Consider the following 16,957-nt stretch of genomic DNA (forward strand, 5'->3'; position numbering starts at 1 on the left):
TATCTATGAAAAACCAACAGCCAACATCATACTAAATGGTCAAAAACTGAAAACTTTCATGGTAAAATCAGGAAGAAGATGAGGATGCCCACTATCACCACTCCTGTTCAATATAGTTCTGGAAACATTAGCCACAGCAATTAGAAAAGAGAAAGAAATAAAAGGAATAAGGATAGGAAAAGAAGAAGTGAAACTGTCCTTACTTGCTGATGATATGATACTTTACATAGAAGACCCAAAAACCTCCACCAGAAGACTTCTAGACTTAACTGACAGATTCAGTAGAGTAGCTGGATACAAGGTCAACAGTCAAAAAACAATAGCCTTCTTGTACACAAATAACAGACTCACTGAGAGAGAAATTAGGGAAACAATTCCTTTTACAATAGCATCCAAAAAAAAAAAATGAAATATCTAGGAATCGATCTAACAAAGGAAGCAAAAGACCTCTACACTGAAAGCTACAGCACTCTGAAAAAACAGATTGAAGAGGGTACAAGAAAATGGAAAGAAATTCCTTGCTCCTGGGTAGGAAGAACTAATATAGTGAAAATGGCCATACTTCCAAAACTACTATATAGATTCAATGCAATGCCAATTGAAATTCCAACAATATACCTCACAGAACTAGAGAAAACAATCCAAAAATTCATTTGGAACCATAAGAGACCTAGAATAGCTAAAGCAATTCTAAGCAACTGAGACATGGCTGGGGGTATCACAATCCCCAACTTGAAACTATGTTACAAAGCTACTGTGATAAAAATCAGCATGGTCCCAGCAAAGGAACAGACCTGAGGGTCAGTGGAATAGACTAAAAGATGCAGAAACAACTCCAGATATGCTCAGCCACCTCATCTTTGACAAAGGAGCCAACCACCATCACTGGAGGAAAGACAGCCTAATTTAATAAATGGTGTTGGAAAAACTGGTTTTCAACCTGCCAAAGATTAAAACTAGACCCATACTGATCACCATGCATTAAACTAAGATCAAAGTGGATTAAAGATATAAATATTAAGACAGAAACACTAAACTTGCTGGAAAATAAGTTAGGTAGAACTCTTGAAGACATTAGCATGGGAAAAGACTTCATGAACAAAACCTCAGTAGCACACGAACTAGCAGAAAGAATCAACAACTGGAATCTCATCTTATTAAAAAGCTTCTGCTCTGCAAAAGAAACCACCAACAGAGCTAACAGACAACCTACAATATGGGAAAAAAATTTTAGCAGCTGTACCTCAGACAAAGGACTACTGTCTAGAATATATAAAGAATTGAAAACAATCAGACCCCCCCAAATTCAAAGACCCAATTCAAAAATGGGTACCTGAAATGAACCAACATTTCTCAGACAAAGAAGTAAAAGCAGCAAACAAATACATGGAAAAATGTTCAACATCACTCGTCATTCGAGAGATGCAGATGAAAACAACCCTGAGATTCCATCTCACCCCAGAAAGAATGGCTGCTATCAAGAAATCAACAAATAACAAATGCTGACAGGGTTGTGGGGAGAAAGGAACCCTTCTCCATTGTTAGTGGGAGTGCAGACTGGTGTAACCAGTGTGGAAGTCAGTATGGAGATACCTCAAAGAACTAGGACTAGAGGTACATTTGAGCCAGCTATTCCCCTGCTTGGTATCTTCCCAAAAGAATTAAAAGAATCATACCACAGTAATATATGTGCACCAATGTTCATAGCAGCACAGTTTGTAATACCTAAAGCTTGGAAGCAGCCCAAGTGCCCATCAACTGGAAACTGGATAAAGAAAATGTGGGGTTTTTTTATAAAATGGAGTACTACTCAGCCATAAAAATGAAAAACTAGAGTCATTTATAGCTAAATGGATGCATATCAAGGCCATACTCTTAAGTGAAATAAATAGAACACACATGTGTAAATACCAAATAGTTTCTCTAGCATGAGAATCTGGTAGTGTAAACAAGAGTTAAAATGATTAAAATGAATAACTGATAATTTGAAATAGGAAAAAAGGTCCAAAGACGAAGGAGTGAAGGGAGGGAAAGGGGAAAGGAAAAGAGGGAAAGGAAAAACTATGAGAAAAGAAAAAAAAATGGAAATGAAAGCTATGTAAATAAAGAGGGTGGAGGGGGTGAAGGGCGCACAGGTAATGGGGAAAAAAATAAGAACCAAGATATATCATGTACAGGTACAAACACCCAATGATAAATGTAAATGAATTGTATATCTAAAATGTACCAATAAAAGAACTAAAAACAAACAAACAAACAAAAAAGCAGATGTGTGAGATGTTGGTTTTGATGTAAACCTCATTATTTAAAATTTAACATTTAAATTAAGTAGGTTACCATTTTCCAAATCACCTAAATATAATATATTGATCCAGTATAGAAAGTTAAATTAATGTTAGAAATGAAGATTCACAGTTCACCTTTTCAGGCTTGTATGGTTTCACACTTATGTCTTTACCTTTACAGATGAATTCAAATCTAAACAATCTTACTGCAGCATTATATTAATTAGGCAGTTTTCCAAAGATGGAGAACATCATACTAATCTACTAATCTAGTTGTGATGTTTTGAGGGTTCATATTTTATTTTGGTTTTGGGGGGTGTTTGGTACCAGAGATTGAACTTGGGCCCTTGTGCTTGCAAGGCAGACAGTGGCACCACTGAACTAAATCCCTGGCCCAAGGGTTCATAATTTAAATCAATTCTAACATTATGGAATCCATAGTTCAGGGTTGTTGCTGCAATACTATTTATGTAAAGAACAAAAACCCCCAACTTATCAAAAGTTTATCTAAATACTATTAGCTGTTAAAAGTAAATTTTTCATGCCCAAGTTTCATAATCATATGTGGATGTATTAAATATTAACATTTAGTTTTAAGTAGGAAAAGATAAATCATTACTGTAAGTTAATAAATTTTGATGGCAAGAACATATAGAATATATGCAGTGTCTGAATTTCTGTTTTTTATGAATATAATTACTTTCTATTATTCCAATTGCATTAGCAGTATGTTGAGACATACTGGCAATTTTCAGAAACCCAAAAGCGATCATCTGTTTTGTATTACTTTTTCTTTAGGTGTAACATTCAAGTTCATAATGATTCTCTGCTTATAAGCTAACAGTCTCCAATTAGCTCACATATGGATCAAGCTTTTGGTCCTATTATAATTTAAATGAGCTAAATCTTAGGGCTACATTTAGCAAAATGCTCAATTAAAAAAGCATTACTTCAGCACTACCTTAAAATTCAGATTATTAAAGAGGATGTTGTTTTTTAAGCTGCTAATTTAGTGAAAAGGTTAACATATATATCAGAGATTGGAAATTGCTAAGGGTTTTTTTTTAAGTTTTTTTGAGACAGGGTCTCCCTATGTAATTTGGGCTGATCTTGAACTCACTATGTAGCTCAGGCTGGCCTCAAACTCTTATGATAATCCTCCTTCATCAGAATGCTCAGTGCTAGGATTACAGGGATGTACTACCATGCCCGGCCCTTAGGGTATTGTACCTAATATATAGCAAATGCCTTCAAATATTAGCTGACTAGATTGGTGATACCAGTTTTTTCCCTTTTGCTATTCCAAATCCAGTTGGTTTATTTTGAAGATAATATTTCAATACTTCAGTTGTAGAAGAAAAGTACACAATTTTCTCTATACAGAGAATAACAACCAAAACTACCAATTAAGAAACCGTTTCAGGAATTGTTGGAAGGTGAGTTATTCTATACTCACTATGCTTCAGTTGCCATGCAGTATGCCCAGAAACAATACACTTCAACTTCTGAACATTTGGTTTGGAACACTTATTTGATGAATATTCAGTTAAACACTTGGATACAAGCTCTTGCCAGAAGGTCAGATCTCTGCCATTTATCTTGGAATGTTTCTGAAGGCATTCTACTCCTTCTGCTAACTCTACACACTTCTGTGCTTGGATCTCCAATGCAATGATAGATAAGGCCAACACAGAAGGGTTTGGTTTAGAAAATAGTATCCTGCAGTGACATGCCTTAAGCTGAGCTTCTACTCTTTCAAAATTTAGGCTCATTTTCCTTTCAAATGGCAAGCTCTCCTGAATGAGAGAATAATAGAGTTGTAGAAATTGAAAGGCAGTGGTAGCTTTGACTTTCCAATACACCTTCTCCAATACAATCTTTTCCATTGCATCAAATCTGAAACCATGAACCAATACTGACTTATTCGGATCAAGTCAGTTGCCAATGGGACATTTCTTTCCTCTTCTATTGATTTTACTGCCAAATAAAAGCAGCTAAGTCCAACACACCCGAGGTGCTTGGGCTGTACCTTTATTTTAGAGAGGAATTCGTCCAGCTAGAGAAAATGTCTTTATATCAAAGCCAAAGAATGAGTTAGACTAAGAAGATCTTTCACTTCAAAGTCCCTCAGTCTTGCAGTCATTCTAAGTCCATTATCATGTGCAGATTCAATTAATCTCAAGCCACAGACCTTTGGCTGACATCTGGCCTCCTGTTCCAACAGGGTATTCAGCTGGTGTAGCAGTTTTTGGGAGTCAGTTGTTGTCAGAACTTCTATCATCTTGCTAGAGACTGCACCTCCTCAGCATGATCACCCTCCCTGGGCCTGCTCTCATCTCGCCCCACGGTATAGAATACCTAGGCCTAGGAGGCAAGAGCACTTGAGGGCAGGAGGGGAGAGGCCCAGGGAGGGAGAACTGGCTTGGGTGGAAGTCTCTGTAGTGCTGCCGAGACTACACCACCCTCCTCCTGGTCGGACCTCTGCAGAACCAGAGTTTTAAAATCTGACTGCTGAGATTCTTACAAAATTTAACAAAAATTATGAATATAAAATTATAGAAGATAGTACTTGTGTACAGTAAGATAGTAATCACAAAAATTCCAATTTTAAAAAAGCTTATGACTATCACAAAAGTCAAGACAATGCTAGTTGTCCATAAGCCCGGCTGCTCTGTACAGTAGCCAGTCCAGCAAGTCAGTCTCCTACCTCAGCAACAATACAAAAAGCAAAACAATAATGCTGGCTCCTGTCATCCTGAAATGTCTGGGACTGGAGAAATAACAGAGTCCTTGCCCCCTTCTTTTGCCTTCTTCTCCAGTTTAGGACCAACATGAGCAAGTCAAATACATACCTGTAATTTGTCAATTACAATAGCCTGCTTCTAAATCACACCTCCATGCCAACAGCCACCAATAAAAGTATAACTGAAGTGTCTCTTTTTTTACTCTCTTTTTTTCCATAGCAAGCTGTTAATAAACAGCCTGTGCTTGTCCTCTCTATGATGGCAGAGGTATCTGTGTATATCCCCATAGTACTGTGCTGAAGGAGATTAAGGTGGGGTAAAGCCAAAGAGCAAGTGGGTGTGACCTGTCAGTCATGGAGACCTAGGACACATGCAGAACACAGAACACAGGATAACTATGCAGTTTCCAAGCCTTGTATAAGGGAAAAATCAGAAAGAGCTACCTTCAATTTTTCAGTTACATCTGGTACAAAACCAAGCAGGCCTTTGTTAGGGTAGCTTAAGTCTGTCAGGCCAGTGAGTTTCTGATAGGACAACCATCCCAAATGCCTTGCTTGGTGAGGGAGAAGCAGTTCAGGAACTGAAAATACTGATGGGCCTACTCATTAGCCTCTTGGCTGCTGGGATCCTTTCACAGGCCCACTGTACTTTCTCACTCTGCAGACCGTATTTCTTTTCCATCTTCAATAAATGTAAATCCTCACTACCTTCCCTCCTGTCTGGTCCAATTCTTTGTTCAGGACATCAATATACTGGAAAGAATCTTCAGGAGCCAAAACCTGGGAACCAGTCCAGATCACACCTCCTCCATACCATAGTTAACAATCTTGGGCTGTTTATAACAGTGGGCTAGAGCCAGGGTATAACAATCATCACTCATGCTTGGTAGATTCAAAAACAGACAGAGGAATGGGAAAGCTTTATTCAACAAGGAGAGTGTAAAAAGTGAAAAGCTGCAGTTACATCTTGATTGATGATGTTTACATAGGGAAACGTAGGTAGATTACAGAGAAGCAAGATATTCTAAGTGCTAAGGTAAGAGTAAATTTTCTAAGGAACTTCATGCTCTTCCTTAGAAACACAAGAATTCTTTAAAAAAAATCAATTTCATGTGTTTTTTTCAGTACATGTTTGAGGTACATCACGAATACATTCATTGTGCATAGTTGGAACATGTACATCTTATTTAAATTAAGAAGAACTAAATGTATGCTGAATCTGAAATGTTTTCATTACAATACCAAGGGAACTCATAAAGTGTAAAAACCTCAGATTCAGTTGTTCATTAGTAAGATCTATATCCTCTAATTATGCATCTTCAGATTTTTTGATGATTGAAAGAATTTTCTACTGAAAGGCTGAAGAATATTCTTAGAAGTCTAATATTCATGAGGAATGCAATATACATACATTAGACTATACCCAAGTTAATACATCCCTTACTCCTTATGCCATCAAGTTAGATGTTTCAATTTACATTAAGGAAAAAAAATAAAAGTTCATGGTCATTCCCAAAGCACCAATCATTAAAGAAAATCTAATAGAATAAAATAATATAGACTTGAAAATAACAGTGAATTCAACTTTTCCAATTACTACTAAAATATAATCTTTTCTGAAAAGTTTACACAAATTTCTTATGTACCTAGTGTTAGAATTCCTCCAAAGCCTTGGTACATGCTTATGAAAGAAGGAACTCAGAGGCTTGGATTTTAATACTTTCACCATAAATATACCTGTGACCTAAGGTCATCTTTAATTTTTATCTTTCTCTTTTCCACTCTCATCGAGATATGTCTAGAAAAAATGGAAAATTTATATTAATTTACCTGTAAGCAACAAACAAACAAACAAACCAGAAACATTCTGCTTGAAAGATTAGAGAACACAAAATTTGAAACAGTGGGATTGCCTCGCAATGGACTTGGAATTAGAAATAACGGATTTCTGTAGAAGATTTTTCCTGAGTTCTGAGAGTTTATATACTTATCTTCTCATTCTCTTCAAGTTGTTCTTGCTATCTTTTAGCACAAAGTGTTTCATAAGATAACTGTAGCTCTAAATTGTGCTTTGGAGAAGGAAGTAATGGATTCTTATTCTCTTTTCAGACACATTAGTGAAGATCACTGTGGTTGTTCTTACCTCACTTCTATGAAGTCAAAACATTTGGAGCAATGTTCCAAAGTATCAAGGAAATATGCACTATGAACCAATACAAGAAATGATCTGTAGTGTTGTCAAAAACAACAGAAGAGATAGAAAAGAACCACAAAAAAATAAGAAAAAGATGAAAAGAACAGAGCAAATGAGTTGAGACAATCTTTTCTTTTTTACTTTTTTTTTCTTAAATTCTTCTATTGGTACATTTTAGGTATACAATATGTTTACATTTATCATTGTATGCTTGTACCTGTACATGATATATGTTGGTTCTTATTTTTCCCTATTACCTGTGTGCCCTTCACCGGCTCCACCCTTCCCTATTTACATAGACATCATTTCCATTTTTTTTCTTTTCTCATAATTTTTCCTTTCTCTTCTTTCCTTTCCCCTTCCCCTCCTAACACCCCATCCCTTTGGACATTTTCCTATTTCAAATTAACAAGTATTTGCTTTAATCATTTTAATCCTTATTTACACTTTCATTTTCTCACACTAGAGAAACTATTCGGTATTTACACGTGTGTCCTATTTATTTCACTTAAGAGTATGGGCTCAATATGCATCCATTTCGCTATAAATGTCTCTAGTTTCTCATTCTTTATGGCTGAGCAGTATTCCATTTTATAAAAAAAAATCTTCTTTATCCAGTTTCCAGTTGATGGGCACTTGGGCTGTTTCCAAGCTTTAGCTATTACAAATTGTGCCGCTAAAAACATGAGTGCACATATATCGCTGTGGTATGATTCTTTTAATTCTTTGGGGAAGATACCAAGCAGGGGAATAGCTGGGTCAAATGGGACCTCTAGTCCTAGTTCTGTGAGGTATCTCCATACTGATTTCCACAGTGGTTGCACCAGTCTGCACTCCCACCATCAATGGAAAAGGGTTCCTTTCTCTCCACACCCCCACCAGGATTTGTTATTGGTTGATTTCTTGATAGCAGCCAGTGAGGTGGAATGTCAGTGTTGTTTTCATCTGCATCTCACAAATGACCAGCGATGTTGAACATTTTTTCATATATTTGTTTGCTGCTTTTACTTCTTTGTCTGAGAAATGTCGGTTCATTTCAGGTGCCCATTTTTGAATTGAGTCTTTGAATGTTGAGGTCTGATTTTTCAATTTTTTATATATTCTAGATAGTAGACCTTTGTCTGAGGTACAGGTGCTAAAAGTATTTTCCCACATTGTAGGTTGTCTCTTAGCTCTGTAGGTGGTTTCTCTCACAGTGGAGAAGCTTTTTAATAAGATGAGATCGTAGTTGTTGATTCTTTGTACTAATTCCTATGCTACTGAGATTTTGTTCATGAAGTCTTTTCCTATGCTAATGTCTTCAAGAGTTCTACCTAACTTATCTTCCAGCAAGGTTAGTGGTTCTGTTTTAATGTTTATATCTTTAATCCACTTTGATCTTAGTTTAGTGCATGGTGATGGGTATGAGTCTAGTTTTAATCTTTGGCAGGTTGAAATTCAGTTTTTCCAACACCATTTATTAAATAGTCTATCTTTCCTCCAGTGATGGTGGTTGGCTCCTTTGTCAAAGATGAGGTGGCTGAGTATCTCTGGAGTTGTTTCTGCATCTTCTAATCTATCCCACTGATCCTCAGGTCTGTTTCTTTGCCAGTACCATGCTGTTTTTTTCACAGTAGCTTTGTAGTACTATGTTGTTTTTATCACAGTAGCTTTGCAGTATAGTTTCAAGTTGGGGATTGTGATACCCCCAGCCATGTCTCTGTTCCCCAGAATTTCTTTTGCTATTCTAGGTCTCTTCTGGTTCCAAATGAATTTTTGGATTGTTTTCTCTAGTTCTGTGAAGTATATTGTTGGAATTTCAATCAGCATTGCATTAAATCTATATAATAATTTTGGAGGTATGGCCATTTTTACTATATTGGCTCTTCCTACCCAGGAACAAGGGACATCTTTCTATTTTCTTATATCCTCCTCGATCTCCTTTTTCAGATTGCTGTGGTTCTCAGTGTAGAGGTCTTTTGCTTCCTTTGAAGGGTTTATTCCTTTGGATACTATTGTAAAAGGACTTATTTCCTGGATATCTTTCCATTTTCTTATATCCTTGATCTCCTTCTTCAGAGTGCTGTAGTTTTCAGTGTAGAGGTCTTTTGCTTCCTTTCTTAGGTTGATTCCTAGATATTTCATTTTTTAGATGCTATTGTGAAAGGAATTATTTCCCAAATTTCTCTCTCAATGGGTCTGCTATTTGCGTATAAGAAGGCTATTGTTTTTTGAGTGTTGACCTTGTGGATACTACTCTACTGAATCTGTCAATTAGATCTAGAAGACTTTTGATCGAGTTTTTTGGATCTTCTATACAAAGTATCATATCATCAGCAAATAATGACAGTTTAAATTTTTCCTTTCCTATCTTTATTCCTTTTATTTCTTTCTCTTGTCTAATTGCTATGGCTAATGTTTCCAGAACAATACTGAAAAGGAGTGGTGATAGTGGGCATCCTCCTGATTTTAGCATGAAAGTTTTCAGTTTCTGATCATTTAGTATGATGTTGGCTGTTGGTTTTTCGTAGATAGTCTTAATCAGGCTAAAGATAAAGACCTTCTATTCCAATTTTCTGTAGAGGTTTTATCATGAATGGGTACTGGATTTTTTCAAATGCTTTTGCTGCATCTATTGAGATGATCATATGGCTTTTGTCCTTGACTCTGTTAATATAGTGTATTACATTTATTGATTTATGAATATTGAACCATCCTTGCATCCCTGGGATAAATCCAACTTGTTCAGGGTGTATGATGTTCTTGATGACCCTCTGTATTCTTTTTGCCAGTATCTTGTTGAGAATTTTTGCATCTATGTTCATTAAGGAGATTGGCCTGTAGTTCTCTTTTGGTTTGGGTCTTTTCCTGGTTTTGGAATCAAAGTAACACTTGCTTCCAGCAATGAATTTGGAAGCCTTGCTTCCCTTTCAATTTCCTTGATGATTTTAATCAGTAATGGCAATATTTCTTGTCTAAATGTCCTGTAAAATTCAGCAGTGAAGTTATCAGTCCCTGAGATTTTCTTTGTTGGTAAGTTTTTTTATTGCATTTTCAATTTCACTCATTGTAATTGGGGTGTTTAGAATTTCTATATCTTCTTTATTTAACCTTGTCAATTGTATGTATCTAGGAATCTGTCCATTTCTTCTATGTTTTCCATTTTATTAGAGTATATGTTCTCGAAGAAGGTATTGATGATCCTCTGGATTTCTGCTGGGGCTGTTGCGACTTCACCTTTTTCATTCTTAATTGCATGCATTTGAGCCTTTTCTTTCCTTTTTGTGATGTTTGGCTAAAGGTTTATTGATTATATTTATTCTTTCAAAAAACCAACTGTTTGATTCATTAATTTTTTGTATCATTCTCTTAGTTTCCGTTGCATTGATTTCTGCCCTGATCTTTATAATTCCCTCTCTTGTATGAGCTTTGGGTTTGTCATGCTCTTCTTTTTCTAGGATCTTGAGGTTCTCCACTAGGTTATTTATCTGAATGCTCACTGTTTTCCTAATATGGGCATTGATGACTATAAATTTCCCATATAGAACTGCTTTCATTGTGTCCCATAGATTCCTGTAGGTTGTACTGGCATCATCATTTACTTGTAGAAACTGTCTAATTTCTTCTGTAATTTCCTCTGTGACCCACTGTTTGTTCAGGAGGGTGTTGTTCAATTTCCATGTGTTTGTGGGAGTTTTGCAGTTTCTTATTTTATTGACCTCCAATTTTATTGCACTATGGTCTGATTATATACAGGGGGTAACTTCAATTCTTTTACATTTACTTAGACAAGAGACAATGTTGTTTTTAATGTAATACTCCATGAAATTTTTGTTTTGGGAAGAAATAATACCCAAGAGAATATGCTAATACTATGTATATGATTATGATTATTAAAAAGAAATCAAAATGTATACATGTAAGCACCCCACATGTGACCAAAAAGCTATAGTTGATATTCATTGTTATTTATCTGGAAATAAAGCTATTGCTGCTACATTTTTAATAAACAGTAGTCATACAGTATTCGTCAACAGATTCATTAGCCTTACATTGATGCTCTGTTTTATATAATTCTTTTTACTGTTTTCAGGTCTATCACAGTGCATCTGTTTGACAGTAGATGCACCTAGTCTTGTTCTTCAATGTTCCTTCGTAAAGTTAAGTTAGGATCAGTCTCCCACAAGTTAGTCTACTCTACTATGTTGACCAGTAACACTTGAAAACATATTAAAAATCTCTATTTGATAATTTCATTTTAACTATAATGAATCAGAATTCTGAAGATAGGGTTTACCAATGAGGGATTTACTAAGTTTCCAAATGACTCACATTTTAGCTTTGAGAACCTTTGATCTACCCTAAGCCCTAAGTATTGAATCTTCATTTCCATTACCTTATTACTTCCATAAATGTCACCCTGCAGCATATGTGAGTTTTCCCAAATGATAATTGAATCATATGACTAAACAGAGTACTGAACTTAATCATCATAGCAGGTTATACTCCAATATCATTATTTTTCTAGTAAACTCTAAAAGATTTATATTAAACAGTTCCTGTATTATAACCATTTAAATATGATGTTAGGATAGAAATATATTTTCATCAGAGCCAATACATATATTTTAAAGTACTATGAAGCAAGAAAATCCTACTCTTGGTCCAAAATAGACTCAAATATCAAGTTATATAGTCTTAGGAGCATAGCATACAACAAGTTGAAGTACAATGCATACATAAATGTAATAAAATTTTAATCCCAAAACTAGAATACATAGGTATTTATTCCTTTAAGAATTGAAAAGAAAATGTTTTTTCCTGAAGTTTTTCAATGTATACCTCATAAGAGTGTGTGGCCCCAATTGACATGATCATTTATGCTCATGTTTTACTGAGAGTGGGTTATAAAACAACAGTTCTTCTAAGCAGATTTCATAATATATACCTTTATATGAGATAAGTAATAATTCCAATAGACAAGCTAATGAGAAAATGAATATAAAAATATTTTTAATTGTGAAATAAAATAAGAAAGCATAATGATCCAGGATCAGCATGCACATTGGAAGACAGACTCACAAACACCCCAAAAGGCCTTCAGTAATTAAATGATGAAACAAAAGAACAAGTATACAATTATATTGTAAGAAATCAGAGAATACATTAATATAGAAGTTATAAAGTTACACAAAGAACTATATTATATTAAAAATATAAAAATAAAACAATGTTGAATTGCAAATTAGACATAACTACTGAAAAGAAAATGTATGAATTAGATGATAAAATTTAAAAGAAAAAAGTAGAGTATTGTAGCAGTATATAAGTGGAAAACATAAGGAGTTAAGACTCACAAAGCATAGACAAAAAAGTACAGTACATATTTAATTGGAGTTTCAGATGTTAAATTAGAATGTGATAGTGAAAATATTATATATTGACAAAACAATGCCAAAGTTAAAGTAAGATCATACATAATCCACAAGGTCAAGAACTCCAGCAAAATTTCAAACAGGATCAGAATAAGGAAATCCAGGTGAAGACAGCGTAGTGAAAAGGCAGAGCAGCAAAGAAAACAGAGCCATCAAAGAAGACAGTAAATGAAAAATGTTCAAAAAAAGATACTCCTTTTAAGGAGCATCTACCAGACCAATAAATATCTCAAAGCTATCAGTAGCCAGAACACAGTAAACTGATGTCTTTAATGGCCTGAGATAAAGATGTGAGCCTAAAAATCTATTACAGGGGGAACACAAATTGAGAAAAAAAATACTTGTTTTTGGAAGAGTCTCAAGAATTATGATGATGGTTTAAAAACCTAAAATGCAAAAGTGCTGAAAATGAAAGATCACTAATACATAGTTCAATATTTCAAATCCTGATTTTTTTTTTGAGTACCAGGAACTGAACCCAGGGCCTTCACCCTGAGCCATGTTTCCAGCCATTTGCATTTTTTATTTTCAGACAGGGTGTCTAAGTCACTACATTTCCCAGTAGATGCTCTTATTTGAGATCCTTCTGCTTCAATCTCCCAAAGTTCTAGGAATATAGCCACCACACCTGGCTCAAATCCAGATTCTATAAAATAATAAAAATAGTGTTTCATGGAGTATAATAAAAGAAGTCAGATTGATAGGTTAACTGCCTGGATTGTAGTAATTATTTCACAGTGAACACAAACATCAAAACACATTTTTCACTGTACATATATTAATTTTGTCAGTTGTATGTAAGTAAACCTAAAACAAATTTAAATATTGAAATAAGATCATGTCATTTTTGAAGATATTATAGAATTTAGTTTGTATTAAAATACGTTGAGATATTTGTTTTCCAAAGTATACCATAAATTAATTCATAACTATGTGTGCTAAAACTTTCTGGGCCACAAATCTGTAAATAAACAGGAAGATAAATATGCATATAAACTTAAACATAACAACTGGAGCAATTAGAAAAGATAGCATTGGGTATTAAATTAAAATTTATTTATTTATAATAAATAAAAGTGGGATATTTATTTAAAAATAAAAAGCTTCCCAATGAATAATGACAAAAAAAAGAAAAAGGAGTTATTTACTTTTAAGAAACACATATAAAACTAAAGGTCATTCAAAGTGTGAAAGTAAAATTATATAAAAATATATCAAAGAGGGCCAGGGATTTAGCTCAGTGCTTTCACCACCTGCTGTGCAAGCGCAAGGAACTGAGTTTGATCCCTGGTACAAAAAAAAAAAAAGATCAAATAAATACTAACTATGGAAAGTGAGACATTAACATAGAAAAAAAAAAAGATTTCAGACAATATAATTCAGGAAGGTAAAACTTACCATGTAAGAAAAATACAAGCACAATGCAAAATAAACATAGAAAGTCAAGATAATTCTAAATGTGTGAGAATAAATAATACATAATGAAATCTACAAAGCAATAATAACAGAGATACATAGAGATTTAGACAAAGCCACTATACTTATTAAAACCTCTAACATACTCCTCAAGTTTAATGTTTAATCAAATGAAAGAAATTTGTTAGAGGTGTAAGCAACTTGAATGACAGAAATGAGAAACCTGATCTACTATACAAGTGTATCACACAATAATGAGCTGCATAAGACAATCTTTTCTTTCACAAAGAGAGCTTTTAGAATATTGGCATCATAGAAGATCATAAAGCAAAAATCAATAATGGCACATGAATTGAAATTATAGGGATCTCTTCACACCTACAATGTGATTAAGCAAAATGTCATCCCCACTCATCATTTCTTCCCCAAGGAACACACACGATGTTAGAAGATTAAAGTTCATCTGAAGGAATTGATTTAAACACTTTCTTTTCTCATTTCATGTTAAAGTATACGCACAAATGGAACAGAAAGAAAATACAGGATTTTTGTTTCTTTTAATTTCCATGTTCTTTACTCTTATTTTCATTGTTCTCATAGTGTATTTTGGCTTGTTATATTATTTACTCAAAATGTACTTGTGTTTGTTGAACAGATTTCTCACATTTCATCTTTAAATTAATTTTACTAATGTCTGCCATGTACTTTACAAAATATCTTCTTTAAGAGGTTTTTATTAATATGTTCAGGATACACGATCAGCAATTTTCTTAGTAGAAAAAATCTAATCTCTTTGTATTTTTTTTTTCTTCTACAAATACATTCTAAGTTCCTTTTTGGAATGTTCATGTTGTAAAGTAACATTAGTTCTTTTTTTCTACCTTAAGATTCAGCCATATATCATTAATTTTCATTGAGGCTATGTTTTAGCCAGGATTATACTAAAGTATTGATTTTAGTTGTTATCTTATCTTTCCAGATGGCATGAGAGAGAGAAATCTGATCAAGGGATGTTAGGAAATGAAATAACCTATTTTCCAGAAATAGAAGGCTGTTGCATGAGGATGCTCTATATAGGTGCTTAATTTCTAATGATATAAAAACATGAAAAATAAAATGCAATTTGACTGTGCTGGAAAGAATTCATAACACATCTTTGTAAAAAGTAGCATGTGACCAAACTGACTTTGCTACCACTCTTTTAAAATCAGGGGCTTAAAAATATAAGTAATATTATTTTATGATAGAAAAATAAATTGAAATATCTGTTTAAAATGCCATTTGGCTGGCAAACACTTCCATGACACACGTAGCTTTTGACTTTTCTGTAAGTACACAAAAATAGGAATGCAAATGTAACCCAGACTAGGAATAATGGTATATATGATTTTGCATAGTATTTTAAGTTCTTGAGCAGTAAGATGAGGAATAAGAGGTCACTAGTTATAGGTTCTTATTGTCTTGAAAATACAATGCCACAAAATAAAATGATAAGGGATGTGAACAGTGTAAGTTTAGGGGTAATTTTATTAATAGTTCAAATAATGAGAGAATGAGAAAAGCCACCATGAAAAGTCAATACACTGTGATAGTTTACGGTCACCAAGAGAGTGTCTATCGGATGCCAAATAGTTTCATCTCTGATTAACACACTCAATTCTCAGAACAGCTTTGTGATTTTGATAGTACTCCCACTCCCTGCTTATAGATGGAAAGCTGAAGTAGATGTTACGTACATTATACAAAGTTTCACAAGACCTATGGATTCCTGTAGAATACTGAAAAGTAACTGTGTGTGTTGATCAAAAAATTCTTGAACTGATCTGGTAGAGAAAACAAGTATACTCTAACTGAATGGAAGACAGAACTACAATGAAACCAAAGGGACCAGCTACTAGAAATAGTGTGAATAGAAAGTCAAATCCGTGAAAAATAAAGTTTTCATTTCAAATATTCTACTGTAGAGAGACTCTCTGGAGATAGATGTAACAGAAGATTTTTAAATATTGGTAACATGCTTTGGAAGGCATAAGAAAGCACACTTTCTTCAAAGAAATAGAAAAGTTCATATTAAAAATACCAAACTGTCATAAACAGATATCCATTTTACTATAATGTGTTATAAATTAATAACATTACATATTTTATTTCATTATTTTTTGGCCTATGGTTTTTAAAATAATTTTTCAAATGTAACTATAATAAAAGCATTTTAAAATTTTCTGATGGCTTATTATCATTCATAATTCTGATATTTGTGGATTTTTCTCTTGATAAATAAAATAATACACATTTTCTATAAGAAGGAATTTGATTTTGTTATTAGGATAAAAAATTGGTATTCTATTTTAATAAAAATTTCAAGTTAGTAATTGATTAATTATAATGACATGTAAATCCTAAATAACTATTGTTTTAAAAATACTAGTAAGTTTGAAGGTGGTGCACTTAGCATCTAACTGTCAACAAGACTTCTAACCAAACAAGATGTAAACAGGTAAACACTGTCATTCCTCTTCCTCCCTCTCTAATTTTGTCCAATATCATATATACTCTTGGACTTAGGACTCATGAGACCTGCTTACACTCACTTGTACAACTTTGCAACAATGTTTTTCTCTCTCAGATTCAGAATCTGAGTGAATTCTTATATTTTTTGTTGACTGAGCATCCATATTTGAATACAAATTTAACGTTTTGTACCAGAAGGAGGACACAGGCACTTTTGACAGTGATTCTGATTCTATAGTTCACCCAAATGACTAGAGCCAGTGTCCAGAGATGAGAACTGAGAAGAATCATTTCCTCTTTGTTGCCAGGGCTTCCTGCTTCTCTTTAAAGAGACCATTGAGACCATAAATTAACAACTCGCACTCTGTCCCCCAGTCTGTACTGCTAATGTTAG

At 34.0% G+C, this 16,957-nt stretch overlaps 1 pseudogene; it reads right to left on the reverse strand.

Annotated features, from left to right (window-relative positions):
• Positions 1 to 3,691: 3,691 nt before the first annotated feature.
• LOC147823419 (cyclin-G1-like) lies at positions 3,692 to 4,683 on the reverse strand (annotated as a pseudogene).
• Positions 4,684 to 16,957: the final 12,274 nt, after the last annotated feature.

This window comes from Heterocephalus glaber, unplaced genomic scaffold, assembly GCF_053883595.1.
Source record: "Heterocephalus glaber isolate CG9 unplaced genomic scaffold, H.glaber_assembly_v1.0 deba00001586, whole genome shotgun sequence".
Taxonomy (NCBI): domain Eukaryota; kingdom Metazoa; phylum Chordata; class Mammalia; order Rodentia; family Bathyergidae; genus Heterocephalus; species Heterocephalus glaber.